Below are 7,808 nucleotides of genomic sequence, written 5' to 3'. Positions count from 1 at the left end.
CCTTCTGTGGCAGAGAATTCCACAGATTCACCACTCTCTGTGTGAAAAAAAACTTTCTCATCTCGGTCCTAAAAGACTTCCCCCTTATCCTTAAACTGTGACCCCTTGTTCTGGACTTCCCCATCATCGGGAACAATCTTCCTGCATCTAGCCTGTCCAACCCCTTAAGAATTTTGTAAGTTTCTATAAGATCCCCCCTCAATCTTCTAAATTCCAGCGAGTACAAGCCGAGTCTATCCAGTCTTTCTTCATATGAAAGTCCTGCCATCCCAGGAATCAATCTGGTGAACCTTCTCTGTACTCCCTCTATGGCAAGAATGTCTTTCCTCAGATTAGGAGACCAAAACTGTACGCAATACTCCAGGTGTGGTCTCACCAATGCCCTGTACAACTGCAGCAGAACCTCCCTGCTCCTATACTCAAATCCCCTCGCTATGAATGCCAACATACCATTCACTTTCTTCACTGCCTGCTGCACCTGTACGCCTACTTTCAATGATTGGTGTACCACGACACCCAGGTCTTGTTGCATCTCCCCTTCTCCTAATCGGCCACCATTCATCCGTCAGTTCCACTTTAGTTTAGTGTCACGTGTACCGAGGTACAGTGAAAAGCTTTTGTTGCGTGCTAACCAGTCAGCGGAAATACAATACATGATTACAATCGAGCCGTCCACAGTGTCCAGACACAGGGTAAGGGAATAACATTTAGTGCAAGGTAAAGCCAGCAGAGTCCGATCAAGGATAGTCCGAGGGTCACCAATGAGGTAGATAGTAGTTCAGCACTGCTCTCTGGTTGTGGTGGGATGGTTCAGTTGTCTGATAACAGCCGGGAAGAAACTGTCCCTGAATCTGGAGGTGTGCGTTGTTGAGGTATTGAATGTAATGGCAGTTTCTATACCTTCTCAAAGTCGGACTTTGATAGCCATTACTGCTGGGGGATGGGGCTTATGCACACACGGCACTCTGAGATAGCAAAGACCAATCTTCCAAACGCTGTTTCTTGATTAATTGGTCTTTATTAAAGTAGCACAAATCAAACGAGTAATTCGTAACTTTCCATTCTTATCAACTGTTTCTTCTTCAAACAATACAGTAAAGATCGTGTAGTCGTTACCGTGTGGTCGTGGCGGTTGTGGTTGGCGTGTGCCAGGCGTGAGTGTGGCAGATGTGAGTGTGGTAGACGTGAGTGTGGCAGACGTGAGTGTGGCAGACGTGAGTGTGGCTGGCGTGAGTGTGGCAGTCGTGAGTGTGGTTGGTGTGAGCGTGGCAGTCGTGTGTGTGGTTGGTGTGAGTGTGGCAGACGTGAGTGTGCCTGGCGTGAGTGTGCCTGGCGTGAGTGTGACTGGCGTGAGTGTGGCAGACGTGAGTGTGGTTGGCGTGAGTGTGACTGGCGTGAGTGTGGCAGACGTGAGTGTGGCAGGCGTGAGTGTGACTGGCGCGAGTGTGGCAGACGTGAGTGTGGTTGGCGTGAGTGTGACTGGCGTGAGTGCAGCAGACGTGAGTGGCAGGCGTGAGTGTGACGGGCGTGAGTGTGGCAGACGTGAGTGTGGCAGACGTGAGTGTGGCAGACGTGAGTGTGGCAGATGTGAGTGTGGCTGGCGTGAGTGTGACTGGCGTGAGTGTGGCAGACGTGAGTGTGCCTGTCGTGAGTGTGGCAGTCGTGAGTGTGGTTGGCGTGAGTGTGACTGATGTGAGTGTGGCAGATGTGAGTGTGACTGGCGTGAGTGTGGCAGACGTGAGTGTGCCTGGCGTGAGTGTGGCAGACGTGAGTGTGCCTGGCATGAGTGTGGCTGTCGTGAGTGTGGTTGGCGTGAGTGTGACTGGCGTGAGTGGCAGACGTGAGTGTGCCTGGCGTGATTGTGGCAGACGTGAGTGTGGCAGACGTGAGTGTGCCTGGCGCGAGTGTGCCTGGCGTGAGTGTGGCAGACGTGAGTGTGGCAGGCGTGAGTGTGGCTGGCGTGAGTGTGGCAGGCGTGAGTGTGCCTGGCACGAGTGTGGTAAAAAACTCTACTCTCTCCATCCTCCGAGACTAAACTGACCCCCAATCTCTATGGCCACGCTAGCCTCCTCCAATGTAGTCACTCCCCATTACGTATCAATCACACCCACAAGCACGCAAAAACACAGACACTAGAAACATTAAACACGGCCACAATACAATGACAGTAACTAAATTACGCACAAATGGCTCCTCCATTGAGTATAGATACACATAATGTGCTTCAGTAACTCAGCGGGTCAGGCAACATCTCTGGAGAACATGGACATCGCCCACATGGACATCCCCACATGGACATCCCCACATGGACATCCCCACATGGACATCCCCACATGGACATCCCCACATGGACATGGCCCACATGGACATGGCCCACATGGACATCCCCACATGGACATGGCCCACATGGACATCCCCACATGGACATCCCCACATGGACATGGCCCACATGGACATCCCCACATGGACATCCCCACATGGACATCCCCACATGGACATCCCCACATGGACATGGCCCACATGGACATGGCCCACATGGACATCCCCACATGGACATCCCCACATGGACATCCCCACATGGACATCCCCACATGGACATCCCCACATGGACATCCCCACATGGACATCCCCACATGGACATCCCCACATGGACATGGCCCACATGGACATCCCCACATGGACATCCCCACATGGACATCCCCACATGGACATCGCCCACATGGGACAACATTCTGCCACTCTATCTCCAGACTGATCTTCCAAATGTGAACACAACTTTCAGAGACATCTTGTTTCCAGTTTATCTAATTTTACATTTGGTTTATCTTGAAAATGTGAACACACCTTTCAGAAACTATATGAAAGTAATTATTGACAAATTAACTAAATATTAACAAATATTAACAAAGTGTTAAAGTGACTACCACAGTGACAATGCACAGCGGTCAATAATTCCCTGTTAGAGAGAGACACACGTGAGTTATGCTGAGTCCCCTGAGCAGGCAGTGAGTGGCAGAATCAGCTATCCTCTTGTCACAGCTGTCACTGTGTGCTGTGTTCATTTATACCAGCGGGTCTTAGAGTCATAGAGTTACACAACGCGGTAACAAGGTCCTGTGCCTCAACCTGCCCGTGCCGACCAACATGCCCCATACACACAGCTTTTGTGACTACCTTCCATTTAAACCAGCATCTGCAGTTTTTCTCCTACACATAATCAAGAACTCCTCACTGCCCAGTTATTCTCCCCACTACCGGCAACAGAAGGTGCAGAAGGGTGATAGTACACAGCACCAGAGGCAGGGACAGCTTGTTGAGTTTACAAATGATCTTGTTAACATCTGGTGTAGGAAAATAACTGCAGATCCTGGTGCAAATCGAAGGTATCACAAAATGCTGGAGTAACTCAGCAGGTCAGGCAGCATCTCGGGAGAGAAGGAATGGGTGACGTTTCTTCAGACTGAAGAAGGGTCTCGACCCGAAACGTCACCCATTCCTTCTCTCCTGAGATGCTGCCTGACCCGCTGAGTTACTCCAGCATTTTGTGAATAAATACCTTCGATTTGTACCAGCATCTGCAGTTATTGTCTTATACTAAGATAAACAAGCTCTACTTTGAAGGTATGAGATAGGAACTCCTCAAATTGATTGGAGCACATTGTATGTTCATGAGATCTATGAGCAGAATGAGGCCATTCGGCCCATTATGTCCACTCCGCCATTTAATAATGGCTGATCGATCTGTCCCTCTCAACCCCATTCTCCTTCCTTCTCCCCATAACCCCTGACACCCGCACTGATCAACAATCTATCAATCTTCTCTCCAGAGATGCTGCCTGACCCGCTGAGTTACTCTAGCACTCTGTGAAACGTCACCTATCCATGTTCTCCACAGATGCTGCCTGACCCGCTGAGTTACTCCGGCATTTTGTGATACCTTGTTAACATTTGTGTCTTTTCATTGTGCCTTTTGTGTCTTTTGTTGACATTTGTCTTTTTGTTAACATTTTGTTAAGTCCCTAAGTTCCAGGAGCAGAATTGGGCCATTCGGCCCATCGAGTCTACTCCCCCATTCAATCATGGCTGATCTATCTCTCCCCCCTAACCCCATTCTCCTGCCTTCTCCCCACAACCCCTGACATGCGGAATGAGGCATGCTGTTTGGATTCAGTCTGCTTTCCCTTTCACATTTGTCTTTTTGTGAACATTTTGTTCACATGTGTGTCTGCAGTAAGTGGGGTTGGTGTTTGTGGCTTTGCCTTGCTGCCCTGCTGTGTTTGGGGTGGGGTGGGGGGGTGTGTGAGCAGACGATGGTGGGAGTGTTTGGGGTGGGGGGGAGGGGTGTGTGAGCAGACGATGGTGGGAGTGTTTGGGGTGGGGTGGGGGTGCGGGGGGTGTTTGGGGTGGGGTGGGGGTGTTTGGGGTGGGGTGTTTGTGGTGAGGGGGGTGGGGTGTTTGGGGTGGGGGGGGTGCGGGGGGTGTTTGGGGTGGGGTGGGGGGGGTGCGGGGGGTGTTTGGGGTGGGGTGGGGGGGGTGGGGGTGTTTGGGGTGGGGGGGTGCGGGGGGTGTTTGGGGTGGGGTGGGGGGGTGTGTTTGGGGTGGGGTGGGGTGTTTGGGGTGCGGGGGGTGAGAGTGACGCTGGGTGTGTTGTTGCAGCCACCGGGCGGCAGTGGGAACCTGTGGGACCTGGTGTCGGTGCTGAGTGGCCAAGACGACAGCCTGCTGCCCCTTCACTACAGCCACGGCATCATGCACATCAAGCACCTGGTCTGCTACACAACGGTCAGTCAGCACACCGCGCTCTGCCCCCCTTCCCCCAGACCCCCCAACGCCCCACCCCCCCCACACACCCACACCCCCCCACACACCCCCACACCCCCACACACCCCCACACCCCCACACATCTCCACACATCCCACCCCACCCCCCACACCCCCTCACCCCCACGTCCACACCCCCCACACCCCCACACACCCCACCCCACACCCCCCACACCCCCACACACCCCACCCCACACCCCCCACACCCCCACACACCCCACCCCACACCACCCCCACACCCCACACCCCCTCACCCCCACCTCCACACCCCCACACCCCCCACACCCCCTCACCCCCACACCCCCTCACCCCCACGTCCACACCCCCACACACCCCACCCCACACCACTCCCACACCTCCTCACCCCCACCTCCACACCCCCCACACCCCCCCCCACCCCCACTCCCCATTCACCCCATTCCCCATTCAGCGCATCGCCCGGTATTCCACATTCCATCAACCCAGTTCGATCCTGACTACGGGTGCTGTTTGTACGGAGTTTGTACGTTCTCCCCGTGACCTCTGTGGGTTTTCTCCAGGTGCTCCGGTTTCCTCCCATTTTCCAAGGACGTGCAGGTTTGTGGGTGAATTGGACCGTAAATTCCCCCAGTGCTTAGGATAGAACCTGTGTAGGGGCTGACCCCTGGTCAGTGCAGACTCGATGGGCCGAAGGGCCTGTGTCCGCGCTGTGTCTCTAAACAAAACTAAACCAAACTAAACTAGGGATCAAGTGCTAATCAAATTAAAACTACTCAATACTCTGACTGATAATAATAATAATAATAATAATAATATTCATTTATTGTCATTGCAACGAGTACAACGAAATTAAAAAATAGCCAATCCTGACGGTGCGTACAAACATATATGCAATAAATGCAAAAACAAATAAATACAATTATATTAAGTACAAAGATTTTTTAACAGTGTTGCCTAGTGCAGAAGGTAGTGTTCAGTTCTCGTATGGCCCTGGGGTAAAAACTGTTCTTAAGTCTGTTTGTTCGGGATTTGATCGACCTGAAACATCGACCAGAGGGCAGATGAACAAACAGACGGTGGCCGGGGTGGGATGGATCTTTTATTATTTTGCCTGCTCTACTGAGGCAGCGTAGGCTGAACAGGTGCTCCAGGGAGGGCAGTGAGCAGCCGATGATCTTCTGGGCCGTCGTGATGATCCTCTGAAGGGCCTTCCTGTCCTTTTCTGAGCAGCTGGCATACCATGTGGTTATACAGTATGCCAGCACACTCTCGATGGAGCAGCGATAGAAGGACAACATGAGCTTCTCCTGCAGGTTGGTTTTCCTGAGGATCCTCAGGAAGTGGAGTCTCTGCTGTGCCTTCTTTACTGTGGTGATGGTGTTGGTAGACCAGGTAAGATCCTCTGCGATGTGCGTACCCAGGAACCTGAAAGCGGGTACCCTTTACACACAGACCCCATTGATGTAGAGTGGGTCGTATTCTACACTGGTTTTCCTGAAGTCAATTATAAGTTCCTTTGTTTTGGAGGAGTTCAGGACAAGATTGTTCACTGAACACCATGCTGCCAGCCTTTGGATTTCATCCCTATAGGCTGTCTCATCTCCTCCTGAGATGAGTCCAACCACAGTCGTGTCATCCGCGAACTTGATGATGGTGTTGGTGGGATGGGTGGGGGCGCAGTCGTGAGTGTAGAGGGAGTAAAGGGAGTGAAGGTCAATGTATAAAAAGCCGTCATACCTGTGACACCACTTTCCGGGAACTATTTACCTGTGCTCCTAGACCCCTCTGCTCTACAACACTCCCTGTCTACCTGTGATGCCACACTCTCAGGGAACTATTTACCTGTGCTCCTAGACCCCTCTGCTCCACAACACTCCCTGTCTACCTGTGACACCACTTTCAGGGAACTATGTACCTGCACACCTAGACCCCTCTGCTCTACAACACTCCCAGTCTACCTGGGGACTGTGTACCTGCGCTCCTCGACCCCTCTGCTCTACAACACTCCCAGTCTACCTGGGGACTGTGTACCTGCACACCTAGACCCCTCTGCTCTACAACACTCCCAGTCTACCTGGGGACTGTGTACCTGCACACCTAGACCCCTCTGCTCTACATTTCCAGCGTAATTACATCCTTCCTGCAGTTGGAGACCAAACTGCACACATAGTTTAGAGATGCAGTGTTTGACCCACTGAGTCTGCCCTGACCAGCGATCCACATTCACTAGTTCTATCCCACACACTCGGGACAATTTGCAGAAGCCAATTAACTTACAAACCTGCACGTGTGAGGAAATCGGAGCGCCTGGAGAAAACCCACGCAGGTCACGGGGGGAACGTACAAACTCCGTACAGACAGCACCCGTAGTCGGGATGGAACCCGGGTCTCTGGTGCCGTGAGGCAGCAGCTCTACCCGCTGCACCACCCGTGCCACTCAGTACATACCATAACATAACAACACTTTATTGTCACTCGGCACAACACCGAGTGAAATTTCAGCAGTCACACAAAATACAGCAAAAAGAAAAGAACACAGGACACCCGACCCCAACACAAACATCCATCACAGTGACTCCAAACACCCCCTCACTGTGATGGAGGCAACAAAACTTCCCCTCTCTTCCCCCCGCACCCACGGACAGGCAGCTCGACCCCTACCGAGGCAAACGACACGCACAGCCCCCGCAAGGGGATGGAAGGCCCCCCGGCCGAGCCGCCCCGGGCACCGAAACGTCCCGCGGCCACACCGGGCGATGTTAAGTCCAACGGCCGAGCCGCACCGGGCACTGAAACGTCCCGCGGCCGAACAGCGCTGACGATGTTAAGTCCAGTTGTTTAAAGGTGTTTTGTTTTGCTCAGTCCAAGGCTCAGGAGCTGACCACTGTGAAGATGTCCAAGTTTGGGGGTGGGATTGGAGCCCCCAGCAAGGAGGAGCGGCTAAAGGAGGCAGCGGAGATCCACCTACGGCTGGGCCAGATCCAGAGATACTGTGAGCTGATGGTGGAG

This window comes from Rhinoraja longicauda, chromosome 3 (genome assembly GCF_053455715.1).
Source record: "Rhinoraja longicauda isolate Sanriku21f chromosome 3, sRhiLon1.1, whole genome shotgun sequence".
Classification (NCBI taxonomy): domain Eukaryota; kingdom Metazoa; phylum Chordata; class Chondrichthyes; order Rajiformes; family Arhynchobatidae; genus Rhinoraja; species Rhinoraja longicauda.
The sequence above is the reverse complement of the archived record's forward strand: the minus strand, read 5'-3'. Positions refer to the sequence as shown.